The following is a 20,699-nucleotide window of genomic DNA, read 5'->3' on the forward strand; positions in this document are numbered from 1 at the left end:
TATATGCTCATTACATTAATATCTTATTTATAATATGAAATAATCTATTACTTCAATTGCTATTTATAGGCCAGCCACAAGTCGGTAACTATTTATATGGGTCGAGATTGCATATTAATGATGATATGCATCATATTTTAGAATTTAAAAAGGCGCATGTATTTGATGACTATGATATAATTATTTATTGTTTTATTTTTACTTATTCTTAATCAATAATTATTAATATGATTATTTGACATTTATCATTGACAATTTTTCTTTGAGTTTTTATTATTTTCTCAAGGATTTCTTTGACATGTACATTGTTTTCATTTTGAAGATTATATTTGTTTTCATTTAATTATAACATGATATTAGTCGTGTTATTTGACACAAGTTCATAATTATGTTGAATTCATTTTATGAATTTTAAGTTTTACATCTTTTGACATATTTTCGTTTCAACTTATGTTACAAACTATGTTGACTAATTAAGTCTACTATTGTCAATTTATTTTATGTTTAAATAACAAACTATGTTGATCAAGTCTATTATTATCAATTTCTGTTAAGTTTAAAGGTAATCTCCTTAATCTTAGGCTTAAGTTAATGAGTTTGTTATTCCACAAACAAGATTTTATAACAATAATTTTTTTTTTGTTCGTAACAAACTATGTTGACATGCAATTCTATAAAAAAAAAAAAAAAAATAGCATTTTCCAAATAATATGTGTCTTTAATAAGAAAATGAAAATACAATGTCTTAATTTATATACTTTTCAAAGTAAAATGCTTACATAATAAACAATATGTAGTAGGGGCTGTTTGGTATTATGTGTAAAGTCATGTAGCTGATTTGCTAAATAATATATTTTTGAGCTGTTATAAAAATTATCTTTTTTTTTTTCAAATTAACCATCAACATTATCCTAATTTTAAATTTTAAAAAATAATCCTAAAATGTTCTTGTAACAGCCCGGATTTCCAGGTATCTTTTATTCGCATATTTTTGGTGTTTTGTGAGGGGACTCGGCGAGTTGTAGCTAGAAGTTGTCGAGTAGGGTCGCGGTTCTGGACGCGGGTTCGCGCCTGGACTCGGCGAGTCCAAGGGATGGACTCGGTGAGTCCGCACTGTTTGATGAAACCCTAATTTTCTGGTCCTAAGCTCTATTTAAAGGATCTTATGGCCCTTCATTGCGGCCACCTTGATCCTTGAGAGCACCAAAGAAGCTGAGAGCTCCTGTGAGTGAGATAATAGGCTATTGTTCACCAAATTTGTGTGTTTTTGCAAGAAAGGAAGGGGGAAAGTCAAGTTGGAAGAGTTGGGAGCTTGGATCTACTTCCATTTTGGCAAGGGAAGCTTCTTGAGGTATCTTTCAGAGCTTATTTCCGTGTTTATGTTGATATGGCCAAATCTAGGGTTTCTTCTTGCCTTATTTTCTTTGTAATTGAAGTGTGAGAGGTCCCATTGAGATATGGTACCTAGATCTGGACCTTAGCAGGTCCACAAAGTCCCAAATGATATGCTTTATGTCCTTCCTTTTGGGTTGGAGGCTAGGGTTGCCATATTAGTGGTTATTTCTCCAAAAAGAACCTTGTAAGTGTTGCATGGTGGCCAAGACTATGACTTTACGTGATAAATGAGCTTAGGAGGGCCAGATCTATGAGTTTATGGAGCGGATCTGACCTCAGAAGCAAGTTTGAGTCGATGCATGGCATGGACTCGCCGAGTCTGAAGAACAGACTCGGCGACTAGCATGAAAATTGTCCTTAACCACTTAGTGAGTGGTCTTGCCGAGTTATGGTTGACTCAGTGAGTCACGAAGAGTTAGAGAGGGATTGACAGGTGGACTGAGTCGAGCTGGAACTCACCGAGTTGTACTTGCGACTCGGCGAGTTGAGTCGCGGTAGCCCTGCGATTCATGACCAGGTGGAACTCGTCGAGTCAGGGGAGTACTCGTCGTGTCAAAGGGAAATCCTTGCGAGTTGGTGAAAACGCTTACACTCGCCGAGTCGCTCTAGTGCACTCGCCGAGTCCGGTCAATTTGACTATTGACTGTTGACCAGAGTTGACCAGTGTTGACTTGATAGGGATGGTCAACCTTAGTGGTACAAGTATTAATTAGAGATATATGATGTTATAGGAGGATTATAGCTTGGGGGTTCCAGCACGAGTGATTTCCAGGGTTTGCGAGTTATCGAGATATACGAGGTGAGTCTTCTCACTATACTATACCCGGAAGGGTTTGACTGTGTGACCGGAAGGTCGAATATGATATGATATATATGCATTATGTGTGATAAGTTAATCGTTATATGTGCCATGTATGATATGCTTGATATGGGCCGGAAGGCATTATGTTATGGGTCGGAAGGCATTGTAAAATGGACCGTAACATTGACGTGGGTAGGAACGGAAGGTTTACCCAGTCGGGACGGAAGTTCCCTGAGACACATGGACCGGAAGGTCAGGTCCTGGAAAGGCGTATGTGCGTAGGTTGTATCTTGGGGAACTCACTAAGCATTTATGCTTACAGTTGTTGTGTTATGTGTTTCAGGTATTAGCGAGGACCGTGGGAAGGCGCCAGCGTGATCGTACACGCACTCGGGGAAAACTATTTTTGTGATCTTTGTTATGTAATCGGTCATGACAATATTGCTTACATTGGAATCTAAATTATTACTCGATGTTTTGATATTTGTAAAAATGAAAAGCGTACTCCAAACAGAGCTTTTGAATACTTCATTTTTCGATGATATTCTAATCCCTTTTTCGAATAGGTTACAAGACTCGATCTTTGATGACCTGAAATGATGGGTTGTTAAAGAACAAATGGCCAGAACTTGACCATATAAGGGGAGTTTACGGCCAACATGGAGTTTACAGCCATAAACTCCATGGTGGTTGCCGTGAACTCCTGGTTAGGGTGTTCCAGGTCTGTTCTTTATGCTATTTTTGCAGCAGATAATCCCCGACACTTATCCCTTAAGTATACAAGGCTCAGAACGCTCAAACAGACTCCATATTGTGCTAACTGATAGCAGGAATGAGTTTGACTTTTAATGTAGTGTTTGACTATATAGGATATAAAATTTTAGGTTGTCACCGTAAACAAAACAAATTCCATATGAAACAAATTATGACACCAACGCTTTACACCTCCGGGAACTGTATAGAGCTCAACATCGTAAGTGCTATAACATAGCTTTAGCCATACAACTTCACACTAAAATAGGGAATTGGTCCCCCTCCTTGACTTAGAATTGCTCCAATCCCAACCTTAGAAGCATCCGTGTGTATTTCGAAAAGATGAGAACAATATGGGAATACAAGAAATAATGTTGTAGTAAGCTTCTCTTTTACCTATTGGAAAGTTGATTCTACTGCTTCATTCCAAGTAAAGGTCTTCCCTCTCAAAAAATCAGTCACATGTGCCGTAATAGAACAAAATTTTAGAATAAACCTCCTATTGAATGAAACAAGGTTGTCAAAACTTCTATCTTCAGTGATGGTAGTTGAAGTTGGCCATGTTAGTGTCGAAGACATTTTGTAATGAGTCGAAGACCATACCCTTCGTGTACTTGTAATGTATTTACTAAGACGTCTGTTTGTACGAAGCGTAATTGTCATATATTAGTATTTTTTGTATACTTTCTTGTTCCATATAAATAGGAACTTTACTTAGAGTTAGATAAGAAGTCTTTACAAAACTTGTCTTTTGTACTCTCTGTAAAACTGTGAAAGTATAATAGAGCTGAAACAAGATCATATTTACATCTCGTGTTCATTCGTATCATATTCACTATGATTTGATTCACATTTACTTGATTAACGATTCCTCAATTGGTACCAGAGCAGGATTCAAAACTACGATCTGATTTTCTGATTGAATCTGTTGTATTTTAATCGAAAAATTTGATTCAAAAGTTTCCGCACGATTAGATTTAGAAAATCATCAAGGATCTTAAGTTTTGATACAATTCTACATTGAATCTACTTAATTGAGTGGTTGTTCTTGAAATTCTTTTCAATTCATTCAGTCAAAATCAAATTTCTTCAAACTTTCTTAAAAATTCAATCCGTACAACAATGGTGAATTTTAATATGAACACGATAACTTCTTTTTCGTATCTTTTAGGATTTTCTACAAAAAATCCGATGCTGATTCCTAAATATTACGATCAATGGGCTGACAGAATGGAGAATTATGTAAACGGTCTAGATGACAAATTATGGAGTTGCATCTCTGAACAACACAACCTCCTGCAAATGTTCAAAACATTGGTTCATCAAATTTGACTGTTGTTGTTAATGAACATACTGACAGAATGAAGAGGAATGAGAAAAGATGCCTGAGGGAGGTGAGAGGTGCATTGCCACCAGTGGTTTACAACTATGTTCGTGGTTGTAAAAGTGTGAAGGAGATATGGAAAACTCTTAAGGAAAAGTATCAAGGAAGTGAAAAGACAAAAATTAACTCAGTGAAGCAATGTTTGGTGGAGTTAATGGAATTTCAACAGAAGGAAAATGAGACAATCGAAGTCTACTATGTTCGCTTCAAAAAGTTTATATATCGATGCAATCGATATGGTATCACTCGTTCTACAATGGAATTCAACTCAAAACTCACGGAAGTGAGGTCAATGAGATGGTTGAGGAGTCGAAACTTACTATAGGTGGTCGTTTGGCTCTGGTCTCGAAAGTTACTGAAAAAGAAACTACTGAAGGTGGTGATTCTGATGCTGAAGAAGGACTTTTAATGAATTCTAACTATGAATCAATTGCATTCTATGCTAACAACAAAGTAAAAAAGCTCTTTACGAAATCATTTAATTTGAAGACAAGGCAAAGTGAAGGAAGAGAAAAATTTCTGATCAAGGCTGGTGGTGAGGAGAAGAAAAAGACAGAAAAGAAGGAAATGAAAGTTGTTGAGGAGAAGAGAGAGAAGAAATTATAAGGAGATTCTAGAATAGATTGTCAGTATTGCAACGGGGACAACCATCTTGCGAATGATTGTATTCTTCGTAAGAAAGAGGTGAAGAAGAACAAAGCGAAGGATGAGGCGTATTATTCGGAGAAGCTGGAGGAGGTTAAAGCAAAATCAAAAGGCATATCGTTGGTTGCTAAAGGAGAACCGGAGGAAGAAGGTGTGTATCAGATCTGTTCTTCGGGAACAGACGATGATGAAATGCGTAATCCGACGCATGGCTCTTTGTATGCAAAATATGAAGATGATTCTAACAAAGACGTCACAGGAAGATGCTTCGTATCCAAATTCGCTGACCAGTATCCGATGAGTATGAAGGTACGTTCTATTATAGATTATTTCAATATTCCTTTAAATGCATATAACAATGAAATTGTTGCTTTTAATGATACTGGTGCTTATTTCGATTCAATTGTTGTGTCTACTAGTAACAAGGCTAAGAAACTGAGCTTACAATTTTTAGAGACACAAAAGAAGCTTGATTCGAAAATCACTAATATAGAATGTTTAGAATTACAAATCACAAACATAATGTTTGATAGAGACTAGCTTTCGAGCGATGTAAAACTCTTGTTAGCACAAAGAAATATTTATTGTAATTCTGCAAAGAGATTCTATGGAAAAATTATAGCTTTGCATCATTCTAGTGACATAAGCAAAGAACAACATAAGAAGTTATTACATTTTCTGTCTTTTGAGGGTAAGAAGGTTGATAACATTTCTTATGATTGTGAGAAAACAATTCCTAAATTTGACAAAATTCCAGATTACAGATCTGAATATGGCTTAGTAAAAATAGATGAATGTCTTGATTCGAATGAATTAGTTGATATTGTTAATGAAATCTTGACCAAATCTAAACAATTTAAAATTTTGAAAAAGACTGAGAATTCAACATTTGACTTACAAACTAATTTTGCTGATATTGAAGATGATTATGATAATATTAGTGAAATCAATGAGTTTGAGGATGTTGATTGTTCACATTTATCTGTAATTAATGTCACATCAAAATCTAAAGGACAAGAAATTATTAAGGAGTTGAAAGTTGAGATTGACACTGACAAACCTTCAACTTTGAACGTTTGTGATCCTGATTTTGTTGATGTACGAGACAGTCAAACACATGACAGTGATGATGAAAACGACGAAGAAAATGAAATTCCACAAATAGTTGTGGACCAAGTGTATGGAGACACTACAATGTTCGAAAAAGTGTTTTCTGAAAAAGGAGAACGTTATTTGGAAAGCAACACCGTGGTTTATCTGAATTTTAATTGCACTGATGATGTGATATTTCCAAATCAAGTGTTTGTTACTATTGGAAAGGTTGAGAACATCAAACCTGAGTTCAAGAAGTTGATTGAAGAAGACAACAAGAAAACAACTGGCGAAGCATTCTTTTCCAACCAAAGTACCGTCGAAAATAATCTAACAAAGAACTCGTATGTTTTTCAAAGGCAAAAATCTCAACGAAAATGGGTTGAGAAATCAAAAGTTGTGAATGAGGTTTTAAAACAAAAAGTTGAGGAAAATGAAAATTTTGTCAAATTAAATTCAAAAGAATTCAATGAACAAATTGACAAAATTTCGAAAGATAATAAAATTTCAAAAAGGCAAGAAAAAAAAGAAATTTTTTTGGCAAATCATTGAGTCACGAAATGCACAAAATGATTTGAAAATGAAAACATCTAAAATGTCAAAAACTCAAGTTATTAAAAATAAGACTACGTTTTCATCTTATTCAGACAAAAGAATAAATTTCACTCAACACAAGGTTTCAAAAGATCCATAATCATCATTTTCAACAAAGGGTCATTATTTTTCAAAGAAATTTCAAAATCAAAATGTTGAAAATGGTTTTTCAAATCAAAAGGAATTTTTTTAACAAAGAGATATTTTGAAAACAACAGTCACAAACAAATTTGATGGAAGTTATGCTAAGAAATTTCTTCCTAATTCAAATGTTGATTTTGTTCCACAAAAGCCGAAATTTCCAAATCCTTTGGTGAAACAACCATGAAATGTTTCGTACACAAAAGGGTTGTCTAAAACGAAAAATAGTAATCATTGGCTTGAAGGAAAGGTCGCATGTATCAGTCCAAGAACTATTCACAACAACAAATCAAAGATGCTTATGAAAAGTATGTGAATACTTCATCAACTGGAAGCTCATCATCAAATGATTCCAATGTTTCAGTCAAGAAATGGAGAGCAGTTGAAAAAGCAACGAATGTCGAATCACAATCTAAGAGGACGAAAGATGATGTGAGTAACAATCCCAAACTGTCGAAAACTTATGTTTTGAGTCCTTTATTCTTTCAATTATGTTCTTACAACTAATTTCTAAGGACCCAAACAGCCTTGGATACCTAAATTCTTTCAATGATCGCAGGTATTATGTGATGATCAATATAATGAGAAATGGTATGTCAATAGTGGTTGCTCACGTCACATGACTGGACGAAAGGAGAATTTGCAAGATTATCGAAGCCTGGATAATGTTGGAGTTGTGAAGTTTGGCAACAACCACAAATGTCATGTCAGAGGCTATGGAAAAATAAAGAATGGCCAATTCACTATGAAGCGAGTTGCATATGTCGAATGCCTTAAATATAATTTGATAAGTGTTTCGCAACTAGTTGTGGGAAATGGCAATCAATTTGTGTTTAATGAAGAAGGCAGTATAATTTTGAAGATAGACACAAAAGAAGTGTTGCTGAAATCAAAATGACATGGCAATATGTTTACCTTTGATATAAAATCGATTGTTGGGAAACCTTCAATTTGTTTACTTTCGAAAGCTAAATCTGATGTTAGCTCGTTATGGCATCGTCGGTTATCTTATTTAAATTTTGAGAATTTGAATAAGTTGGTAACTGAAGATCTTGTTGGAGGCTTACCAGTTTTAAATTTTGATAATGATACTTTATGTGCAGCTTGCGAACAAGGAAAACAATATCGTAAATGACATCCAATTGTAGTAGTTTCGAAAATTGTGGAACCGTTGGAACTTCTTCATATTGACCTTTGAGGACCATCAACTGTTGAAACCCTCAACAAGAAACGGCACATTTTGGTTATTGATGATGATTTTTCACGATTTACATGGGTATATTTTCTCAGGTTAAAATCTGAAGTTACCCAGACGATGATCGATTTATTAAACAAATTGAGAAAAGTCTGAAGAAAAGTATTCGAAAGATCAAAAGTGATAATGGGTCTGAGTTTAAAAACAATGTCCTGGATTCATTCTTAATTGAAAAAGGGATTTCGCATAATTTTTCGTCACCATATACACCACAAGAAAATGGTATCGTCGAACAAAGAAATAGGTCACTTTGTGAAGCTGCAAGAACAATGTTGACATATGCAAATCTTCCTCAATATTTTTGGGCTGAAGCTATATCCACATCATGTTTTACTAAGAATCGTTCGTTTATTCATAGACATTTCAATATCACTCCATATGAAATAATAAATAATCGAAAACCAAATGTTAAGTTTTTCCATGTGTTTGGTTGTAGGTGCTTTATCATAAATCTCAAGGATAATCTTTCGAAGTTTCAAGCTAAGGTTGGCGAAGGAGTAATTTTGGGATATTCACACAATTCGGTTGCATATCGAGTGTTAAATAAATGAACACGAAAAGTCGAAAAAACATTCAATCTTACTTTTAATATTCACAAGTGAATATACTATGTTAATATTCACAAGTGAATACATCGTCCAATATTAAAATATGAATATACTTTGTTTATTATATGCTATATTCATATATGAATGATACTTAAATTGTAAAAAAAAAAATCATACTTTTTATTCATAAGTGAATAACGAATGTAATGTAATAAAATCTGATGCATTTTTATTCACTTATGAATAACGATAGCTGGAAATATAAAAAAAAAATAATTTTTTTTATCTTAAAACTATATCAATATGGATGTCTATTTGTAGAGAATAAAAAAAAATGAATTTTTGTATATTTAAAATCATTTTTTTGATAAAAATAGCTTCTAAAAAAAACGAAAAAACTATGTTTTTGTATATATTAAGGTAATGATTAACATAATTTAACAAAAATATGTTTTGTTGGAAAACACATGTGCATTCCTTTCCCATTTTCCGCCGGTACGTTGGAGGCTTTTGCGGCAAAAATACATAATTAGCTAAGAATGATTCCCCCATTCTCAACCTTTGTTTTTTTTTCAATTGGACTCTCCCCTATATATATATATATATATATATATATATATATATATATATATATATATATATATATATATATATATATATATATATATATATATATATATATATATATATATATATATATATATATATATATATGAGGGTTCAATTGAGGAAGAAAAAGTTTAAAAATGGATGAATCAATCTTAGCCAATCATATATTTTTGCCGCAAAAGCCTCCAACATACTGGCGGAAATGTGAAAGGAATGCACATGTGTTTACCAACAAAACATGTTTCCTTAAAATATGGTAAACATTACATTAATATATACAAAAACGTAGTATTTTTTTTTTTTGGTTTTTTTTTTTAAAATTTTAAGAAGCTATTTTTATCGAAAAATGATTTTAAATATATCAAAATTCATGATTTTTTATTCTCTATAAATAGACATCCATATTGATATAGTTTTAAGATAAAATAAATTTTCTTTTTGTATTTCCAGCTATCGTTATTCATAAGTGAATAAAAATGAATCAGGTTTTATTATTACAGTACATTCATTATCCACTTATAAATAAAAAAACTTTGATTATTATTATTATTATTATTATTTTTTTACAATTTAAGTGTCGTTTATATATGAATATAACATATATTAAACATTGTATATTCATATTGAAATATTAGACGATGCATTTACTTGTGAATATTACATAGTATATATTCACTTATGAATGTTAGATAGTATCTTCATTTATAAATATTAGATGATATTTTCATATGTGAATATTATATAGTATTACATAGTATATCACATGTGATAAATATGATGCTTTGACTATTTAAATCTTACAAAATAGTAGATTAGTTGAGAAATATATGAAAATTTTCAAACGAAAAATGATTTCATCTTTTTTTAACCTTAATTTTGATGTTTTATTAGATGAACGATGTTGAATGAATGATACAAATTGAATTTTTGTTGATTATCATTGATGTTGTTCTAATGATGTTGGGAGTACAATTAATCGTAGATGTTGAAGATATGTTCGTATTCAAACATAATTAAAGGTTGGATTGAAAGAGCAAAACACAAATGAATTTCAATTGTTATCTAATTCTCTACACTTACATATTTGTGATTGAAGGCTATTAAATCATATTTATAAGTTTACCACCGTATTTTTTATGTTTGGAAGCTAATTAAATGAGTGTTTGAGAATGATTCCTTAATTCTCAATCTTTTTTATTTTCTCAATTGAACTCACCTCTCTCTCTCTCTATATATATATATATATATATATATATATATATATATATATATATATATATATATATATAAAATAGATTTGGTGAAAGTATTAATTATAAAATGAAGTAAAATATAAATTATTATATTATCTTAGCCTGGACGCTATCATAGTGCAACATTTGATCTCGTCTGTCTCCCAAATAATATGTGAAATATGATGAATATATCATTTCCAGATCTTCCAATCTTCATGGGAAAAACAAGTCCACCTACTTCCATCAATATAACATGTGCTTATATTTTTTAAACCTCAAATAGGCTCTGGCCGGTATATGTGATAGTGTCTTTGAACATATTCGAAACACGATTTACAAAGGAGAAAAATATTAAAATTGTACAACCCTGAATTTTGTTTTCTTCCGCCGTTCAAAAATAAAATCTACAAAACACATATTATATATATATATATATATATATATATATATATATATATATATATATATATATATATATATATATATATATATATATATATATATATATATATATATATATATATATATATATATATATAGGTTTAGGTTCATTTGAGACCATCCTAATTTTGTGAGACCGTGAGACCAAATCTAAAAATAATTTTAAAATGCAAAATAAATGGTAAAATCCAAAAATTCTTTTTTTAAATATTATTTTCGGAACTTGAATTAACTAAAAAAAATATTAAAAAATATAAAAAAAAAAATTCCGTTTTTTTTTTTTTTAAAAATACGTGAAATAATCTAAATAGAATATTAAACTGACATATTCTAAAAAATAATTTTAAAATGCAAAATAAATGGAAAAATCAAAAAATTCTTTTTTTAAATATTATTTTCGGAACTTGAATTAACTAAAAAAAATAAAAAAAAAATAAAAAAAAATTCTATTTTTTTTTGAAAAATACGTGAAATATTCTAAATAGAATATTACACTGTACATATTCTAAAAATAATTTTAAAATGCAAAATAAATGGAAAAATCAAAAAATTCTTTTTTTAAATATTATTTTCGGAACATGAATTAACTAAAAAAAAAATAAAAATAAAAATAAAAAAATACGTCTCACGGTCTCACAAAATATAGGTGGTTTCAAATGAACCTAACCCTATATATATATATATATATATATATATATATATATATATATATATATATATATATATATATATATATATATATATATATATATATATATATATATATATATATATATATATATATATAGTAATTGGTAACTACTGACGTTGGATGTCACGTGGTAGCTAACATGAAATTTTCTTTTAATTAGATATACGTTATATCACTAAATTTCTCTATACGTATTTTGCCATTTAATTTTGTACACAATTTATAATTAATCTCATATAATTTGTTTTTTAAAAAATTTTAATTTCACAGACAAAAAGCTTACCCGACTTCGTATGGCAATATTATGTAGGTGGACCCTTCCTAGTAAGACATGTCCAAGAACTTATCCAATTAAATGTGTGTTTTAGCATTACACATATGATATATATCCCACGAAACATGAAGAAAAGCTTCGTTATTTAATTAAAGGATACTATCTTTATTACCGCAAGGTAACATTACCACTCATCAAGATCGAGAACCAACGGTCCTTAATCCATATTTAAATACCTCGAAAATGCCGTGTAATAAGCATCAAGATTTATAAGTTTTCAAAGATTTAGCATAACAACAATCACCTCTGATTCTACTTTAGCTATAAGAGAGAATTACCACGGCTGCAATCACCCCCCCTGCCGTAATGATTAATGATCCCGAACTAGCGTGCATTTATTTGCGACGTATATAAGATGCATATATACGGACTCGTCAAGTAATATATAATAAACTTAAATAAAATTTTGATCGAAGGTTATTTAGGATAAATAACCTTAACTAAAGTTATTGTGTATGCGACAATCCGTATATATACATATAAAGAACGCTAGAATCCGACTCGTATGAAGAAGTTACGTTTATTCGAAGATTCGCAATTAAACCGGTGTAACTCTACGTATCGTAACAAGTGAATTTTTGATAGATTACTAATTAACATAAGTGATCAAAACAAAAGTTGTAGTAGGCGTTAAACCAAGAGCATGCATTTAAAGAATGTTCGAATTTGACTTCGTGAGAGAAAGTTATAATTTTTCGAAGTTTCAGCGTAAGAGTCTATGACTCAGAAACCAAAATTGAAATCATTAGATTGTTAGGAAAAACAATCTAAATGTGAGTGGAAAATCTTGTCAATACTTATCCGTTAACATGAAGACAGTAAAAAAATGATATCGTATGAAAAAATGATGAATTGTTAACATACTTTAACAGTCTCGTTGTTAAAAATAAAATTTAAAAATATATTGAGAATTACCTGACAAAGTCTAAATGAAGGTTGTAGATCTCATCAATAACTATACATGAATAAATGAAACATCAAAAATGGAGTTTGTATCAAGAAGTTACGAATTTTTAAAGTTTCACAAATGCATTTCTCACAATAGAAGTGTGACACGCATCTTCTAGAAGCTACCATGCAACACCAACCAAAATGTCGCCACGTGTTACGCTCTGAGTGGAAGGTGTGTAAAAAAAAATGGGTGTGGCGTGCACTTGGTCGGTCGTGGTGCACATTGGCGCTATAATAACCTCAGTTGCGTCATTCGATTTCCTTCGATTCTAGCCCCATTTAGCCTTAATTTTAGTGTATTACGATGAACCCCTAAGATCCCTAAGTGCTTGGCAAGTAGTAGCTATCAAGTAGAAGCTCTGCCGTAAGAAATTCCATACTTCTATCCAAAAAATCTTTGTATGTTAAGAGATACTCTTTTTCTTTTAGTAAAAATTATAACTATAGTTACAGTCATTATTATCAACATATGATTAAGATTTATTAGTGATTCCAAGTCATTATACTGATTGACCTACTTTTTGGAGAGCCAAGAGGTTTCTAGAATGGTCATGTTGGATTAGTTGTTAGATTTCAAAAAAGTTATGTGCTGAAATAGTCCTGCCTCCCAACTGTCCTACCTGGATGATCCTTACTTTATAGAACTCTCGGTATTCATTAGTATCCATAAGGAATCTAGATTAACATTAATCATCAGATAATAACAAGAAAAATTCTTTGTAATGGTTACACTAGGTTACGTTAGAGGAAAAAAATAAAATACCAAGGAGAAGTTTTCCCAAAATTCCATGGCATCCATGTCACACCCCAGAACCTGAACGGCGGAACATACCGGGGCGGAGGACGTCATGTACAGTATCATAATAAAGCATTATAGTAAACAAGCTACAACATCATCCATTACATTGATAATACAATTTAATACAAGTGTGTTGTGTATATAGTTATAAGACACCAAAAAAAATGAATCAAAATAAGAGATGAGTCTTGAACGTGCTCCATCTTCTCAAAACCTGACATCGGTACCTGTCTCCTGATGACATGAGAATACAAGTTATTTTGAAAAAGTTTACCAGATTTAAAGCTGGTGAGTTCATAAGCATCTTAGTGTCATTGTGTAACATCCAAAATTTCAAACCAATTTAAACTTTTTAAACATATCAAGTTCATCAAAACATTACAACTTTATTTTCAAAATATATTGAGTATCAGAGTTTTTCCCAGAAACATAAGCATAATAGGAGGAGTTGTACGATCACGCCTTCGCCTTGCCATGATCCTCTGATGTACCTGAAAAATAATCTGAAACTATAAGCCCGAAAGCTTAGTGAGTTACCCCCAAAATACTGTTGGATATAGTGTTTAAGTCCATAACTATATTTGGTATGTACTTGACCCGACCCGGCATGGTCCGTTTGGGTTGCACTTCACCCAAACAATTTATGGATAATATTTAAGAATAGTACAAGTTATGATTTATTAATATATTATAAGTTCTAATATATTAATATAAGATCATAATATTTGATTAGTATTGATCTATAATTAATCTAGGATTAATTTAGAGATCAAAGATATTACTAATTAAATATGGGCTTCTATAGTTATATAGTGTGGGCTAATGCTTATTTGGAATGGGCTAGGCTTGCATGGAAAAGTCCATGGATACTCCATCGAGCTTTAACCCATGGATCTCATGGAAATGAAGAGCCATGGGTATTAGGGTTTACATGGATGTAACCCTAATCCACCACACTATATAAATGAGGCTTTGGTTCTTGAAATCATACTAGTTGACACTTGTAGAGGTGAGGGTCGATTTCAAGAATAGTAGTGACTATTCTCTCAAAGTTCCAAATTTGTGGTGATTTGTGATTTCCATTTGAGGCATTCACACTATTGGTACTAGGCTCTAAAACTCCAAGCAATCAACTACTACTACAAGGTAAGTATTTCTACTAGCTTTATTTGATTCATGTTCCCCATGCCATGCTAGTTAGGATATGAACAAAAAATAATTATTTTCATGTATCTTAGACAACCATAGATCCAAGGTTTATTAGGGTTGCATGTACACCTAGGAAGTGTTAAAATGCTCAAAACCCATCAGTGGTATCAGAGCCTAGGCTTGTTTGTTTGATACTTGATGCAATATAGTTGAAAAAGTCGAAAAACTTGCTATCTGCCAGTTGAACTCGCTGAGTCAATGGGGGGAATCGCCGAGTTCATGTGTATCTTCAACCTACTCGGCAAGTAGGTTTATGCACTCGACGAGTAGGAGTGACAGGGTGCAGATTTTCGACTTTAGTTGCTGGAAATGGACCAGAAACATTACCCTAAACTGTTTTGGTACTTGAAAACTTGTTTTAGAAGGTGTAATGTCTTTGCTAATCTATTTACAACAACTTGTTATCAAAATTACAAAGTTTTATGTGTAATTTTTGATTCATGAAAGTGTTCATATTCATGTTCTTGATCTTATGATGTTAGATGAACATATAAATTATTTGTAACCTATGTGGTAGTTTAATTCTTGATCATAATGCGTTTTAATGGAGTCCATAACTTGTCCTCAAGTTATGGAAAACCAAGAGTCACACTTGAATTAAAACCATTAAAAGAACACAAGAGTTAGAAAAATGAAGAGTCTTCATTTTATTACTCTATTAAACTCATAAGTTACAAGAAATGAAAAGTTTTGAAAGTTTACAAAACTTGCCCTCAAGATTTGGAACAAGTAAAGTCATATTAAACTTTAGTTCTAACCCTTAGAATTTTAAAAGTTAAAATTCAACCCTTATACTTATAATATTATAAGTTAATAATAATATATATATGTATAAGATCAAAGTTGTCTTACCGCTAGTACGCCTCATTCACGAAGCTAGTCTATAAGGTGGGTATAAGGTTGTTGCCTATAAAATGGCAACTTAATGAGTGTCCACTTTCACCCACCGCTTGCTTGACTAGTGGAGGGTCGTTCGCCGAACGGGTAAGACAAGGACTTATAAATTCTCATTAAAAGTATGATGAATATTATAAAGTAACTAAATGTTTTATTAAATTCCCAATCTTAGTTACTTTAGGAAAAATGTGAATAAGGTGCTAATCCATGAAATTACACTTTACACTTTGTCTAAGTCGTTAGTGGAGCGTGTGTGGTTAACTGGCACACTAACTTGGACTTAACAAGGTAGGTAAAGGGTGACTTAATTTATTAAGGGTACCAAGTAATTTGCATGGTTACTTCACACCTCGTTTTGTGATCCTCGACATCCTAGTCACAAAACCTAGAGGGCACACTCGAGGTTGAAACATGCCTTTGAAAAGTTCATTGAATCTCAAAGAATCTAGGAATTTCTAAGAACCAATCAAAAACCTAATATTTAATATTTCGGTTTTCGTGGTGGAAATTAATGAATCGTCATTCACCTACCTTTCAAATATGTTATGGCGTGGATTACGACATACCTCTTCTAAGTTATAATATATTGTGATTGGATCCTAGCCTTAATATTACATTTGGGCGTTTTATTAAGGACTCTCTTAATATCTAAACTAATCTTGTCCTCTTCCTTCAGATGTCTTCAAACAATGTTGCTTCTGGCTCTAATCCTAATGGCTCCTTTACCATTATGAACTTGTGCGGGAAAGTCACTTTTGATGGATCCAACTTCAATGAGTGGATCAGAGACATCAGGATGATTACCCGCTATGAGGACAAAGAATATGTCCTTGACAAAGAGCTTAAGGAGATTGATGAGACCGCTGCAACTCCTCAGGAGATCGCTGACTTTCAGGCACATGAAAGGGATGCTACGAAAGTGGCATGCATCATGATGGCCACGATGACAGCGGAACTCCAAAAGTCCTATGAGGATTTCTACCCTTATGAAATGCACCAAGATTTGATGGAAAGATACCATCAGAGTGCACGAAAAGAGAGGTATGAAATCATCTGCTCCATGATAACAACCTTGATGAAGGACAGGGATTCCGTCACGAGCCACATGCAGAAAATGCAAATGTATGTGGATCGATTGCTGAAGCTAAATGTGAACTTCCCTGAGGAGCTTGCAATAGATATAATTTTGCGCTCCTTACCTTCATGTTATGATCAATTCCGCATGACATACCACATGAAAAAGGAAGAGGTCACACTCAGCAAACTTCAAGGACTCTTAAAGACCGCGAAAAGTGGTCTTAAGGGTAAGTCGGTTGTTACTACTCCTACTCCTATCAACTTCGCCCCTGTCTTGGCAATCGGGAAAGGACGAGGGAAGAAGAGAAAGAGTTCTTCGAAGGGTACCAAGGTTAGGACCCTTGATGGCTCTTCTTCAAGTGGAACCAAGAAAGGTTTCATCACTCCTTCTTCTGACCCAAAAGAGGCTGAATGCTTCTATTGCCATGAAAAGGCACATTGGAAGCAGAACTGCCCAAAGTACCAGCAAAATGTGAAGGATGGGAAAGTTAAACCTAACCATGCAGGTATTTACACTATCATTTCTAATAACTCACCCCATTCTAAGTCTTGGGTCCTTGATACCGGTTGTGGTATTCATATTTGTTGTGATTTATAGGGACTAAGAAGAAGTGAGAATGTGGAGCAAGGAAGGATAAACTTAATCATGGGGAATAGGAAAGTTACACCTGTCACCAAGATTGAAGTTTATACTTTGTCGCTAAGTAGTGGGATAAGTTTAGATTTGAATAAATGTTGTTATTCGCCAGAAATGGCAAGAAATATTATTTCCTTTCATGCATTGTATAAACAAGGGTTCACCTTTTCATTTAATAATGAAGTTGGTTCTATTGATGCTTTCTTTAATAATGTTCTTTATTTTAAAGCATTACCTTGTGATGGCGTGTATGAAACAGTATCTGTGGTTGATTACCTAGGAAATAATGTATTGTGTATTGATTCTATTAATAATAATAACTTGGATAAAGGATCGTTATGGCATTGTCGTCTTGGATATATAAGCAAGAAACACATAGACCAACTCCAAAAGGATGGAGTCTTGGAGTCGTTTGACCTAACGTCAGATGATAGTTGCGAATAATGCTTACTTGGAAAAATAACAAAGTCACCCTTCACAGGTTCTTCTGAGAGGGGTGAAGGTTTGTTGGACCTTGTACACACGAATGTGTGTGGACCATTCAAACATGCCACAAGGGATGCTAATCGTTATTATTTGACTTTTACTGATGATTACAGTAGATATGGATATGTCTACTTAATCAAGCATAAGTTAGAGACTTTCGAAAGGTTTAAGGAATTTAAACAGGAAGTCAAGAATCAATTGGGCAGGAACATTAAGATGCTTCGATACGATCGAGGTGGTGAGTATCTTAGTTCAGAGTTCCTTGACTATCTAAGGGAATGTGGGATTGTCTCACAATTGACACCTCCCAGGACACCATAGTTGAATGGTGTGGCTGAGAGGCGTAATCGAACCTTGTTAGACATGGTTCGTTCCATGATGAGTCGAGCTTTGCTACCAATCTCATTTTGGGGGTATACTTTAGAGACTGCCACCCATATTCTTAATTGAGTCCCTACAAAGAAAGTTGCCAAAACTCCTCACGAGATGTGGACTGGTAAAGTACCTAAACTAGACCACATCATGATTTGGGGTTGCGAGGCTTTTGTGAGACGCGAGACTCATGACAAGCTAGAACCCCGAAGCGAGAGGTGTATTTTCATCGGCTACCCACAAAGATCCTTTGGTTACCTCTTCTACAGACCTAGTGATAATGTGGTCTTTGTAGCAAGAAGAGGAGTCTTTCGAGAGAGAGAGAGAGAGAGAGAGAGAGAGAGAGAGAGAGAGAGAGAGAGAGAGAGAGAGAGAGTTTATAAGCCAAGGAGACAGTGGGAGGCAAATTGATCTTGAAGAAATTCAAGAGTCAAGTGGTGAAGGAACTTCAAACACTAGCCCTCAACTTGAGGAGGAAACTCCTATTGAGCCAATTGACGAATCTGTACCTCTGAGGCGTTCCACGAGAGTTAGGAGTGCACCTGAGCACTACTATGGTTTCCATATTACTGCAGAAGGTTAGACACTTATTAGTGATGGGAAACTAGTAGGTCTGGATGACCCTAACAGCTACGAGGAAGCCATGGCAGGCCCCGAGTCTGCTAAATGGAAAGAGGCTATGGATAGTGAGATACAATCCATGGATGACAATCAATTTTGGAACTTGGTGGAGAATGTACCAGGTCGTAAGACTGTAGGGTGCAAATGGATCTTCAAGAAGAAGACCGACATGGATGGTAATGTACACACTTATAAGGCTCGACTGGTTGCAAAGGGCTTCTCTCAAATTCCTGGAGTGGATTATGATGAGACCTTTTCTCCAGTAGCCAAGATTAAGTCTATTAGGGTTATGTTAGCCATAGCTGCATTTCATGACTATGAAATTTGGCAAATGGATGTCAAAACCGCTTTCCTTAATGGAAAGTTGACTGAAGATGTTTACATGAGTCAGCCAGAAGGTTTTGTCAGCAACGAGTACCCTAATAGAGTGTGTAACCTTGAGAAATCCATTTATGGATTAAAGCAAGCACCTCGCTGATGGAATCTTTTCTTTGATGAAAAGGTCAAGGAATTTGGCTTTTCTAGGAGTGAAGATGAATCTTGTGTTTATGTCAAAGCTAGTGGGAGTATAGTTAGCTTTTTGGTATTGTATGTGGATGACATACTACTCATAGGAAACGACATCCCAACCCTGCAGGAAGTAAAGTCCTGGCTTGGGAAGTGTTTCGCTATGAAGGACCTTGGTGAAGCTGCCTATATCCTAGGGATAAGGATTTTGAGAAACAGGAGTAAAAGACTAATTGGACTTAGTCAAAGCACCTATGTGGATAAAGTGTTGAAAAGATTCAACATGCATAACTCCAAGAAAGGTGAGTTACCCATTCAGAGTAACGCCAGATTGAGTAAGACACAAAGCCCTAGTACTGAGGCTGAGATAGCAGAAATGAGTCGACTACCTTACGCTTCAATTGTAGGATCGATCATGTATGCTATGACGTGTACCCGACCATAAGTAGCCTTTGCTTTGAGCATGGTTAGAAGGTATCAGGGGAACCCTAGCAAGGAACACTGGCCTGTGGTAAAGAATATCCTCAGGTACCTGCGAAGAACTAAGGACTGGGTCCTTACCTTCGGTGGGAGTGATGACTTGAGAGTTGTAGGGTATAGTGATGCTAGCTTCCAGACTGATAGGGATAATTTCCGCTCTCAGTCGGGCTGGGTCTTTACCTTAAACGGAGGAGCAATCACTTGGAAGAGTTCCAAGCAGGAGACAGTGGCTGATTCCCCTTGTGAATCAAAGTATATAGCAGCAAGCGAGGCAGCAAAGGAGGCTATGTGGCTAAAGAACTTAATCGAAGACCTTGGAGTTGTACCAACTATAAAAGAGCTAATGGAGATTTTCTGTGACAGTAATAGTGCGGGTGCCTTAGCCAAGGAACCGAGAGATCATGGGAGATCCAGACACATTAACAGAAAATATCACTTCATCAGACATCGAATAGAAGAAGGAATCCTCGTGGAAAAGAGGGTATCATCGGATGAGAACCCAGCATATCCCCTCACGAAGGGACTGAGTAGGGTTAAGCATCTCCAGCATGCTCGGAGCATAGGGCTGAAGGATGATATAAGTTTTAGTAGTTAGATAAATTATGAAATGTGTAAAGTGTAATTTACATTAGATGATGAATAAAAGGTTTTTTATTTATGAGTATAGTGTTGGTATCTCTTGTCGATTGTTTACTATATTTCTTTTGCATGTTTTGACTTCCAAAATAATTGTGTTTGGTATAT

General features: G+C 33.8%; 1 long non-coding RNA gene across 3 annotated transcripts; it reads left to right on the forward strand.

The window, feature by feature from the left end:
* The first annotated feature begins 524 nt into the window (after positions 1-524).
* LOC144997965 (uncharacterized) lies at positions 525-2,721 on the forward strand. 3 transcript variants are annotated; one of them, XR_013660033.1, is made up of 3 exons: positions 525-1,351; positions 2,127-2,449; positions 2,541-2,721. It is a non-coding gene; the product is annotated as an uncharacterized LOC144997965 (long non-coding RNA). The 3 variants fall into 3 exon arrangements; XR_013660034.1 differs by having other exon boundaries at positions 2,127-2,194; positions 2,336-2,721; XR_013660032.1 differs by having other exon boundaries at positions 2,127-2,721.
* The last annotated feature ends 17,978 nt before the right edge of the window (positions 2,722-20,699 follow it).

Source organism: Lactuca saligna, chromosome 5 (genome assembly GCF_052625555.1).
Source record: "Lactuca saligna cultivar CGN05327 chromosome 5, ASM5262555v1, whole genome shotgun sequence".
NCBI classification, from domain to species: Eukaryota; Viridiplantae; Streptophyta; class Magnoliopsida; order Asterales; family Asteraceae; genus Lactuca; species Lactuca saligna.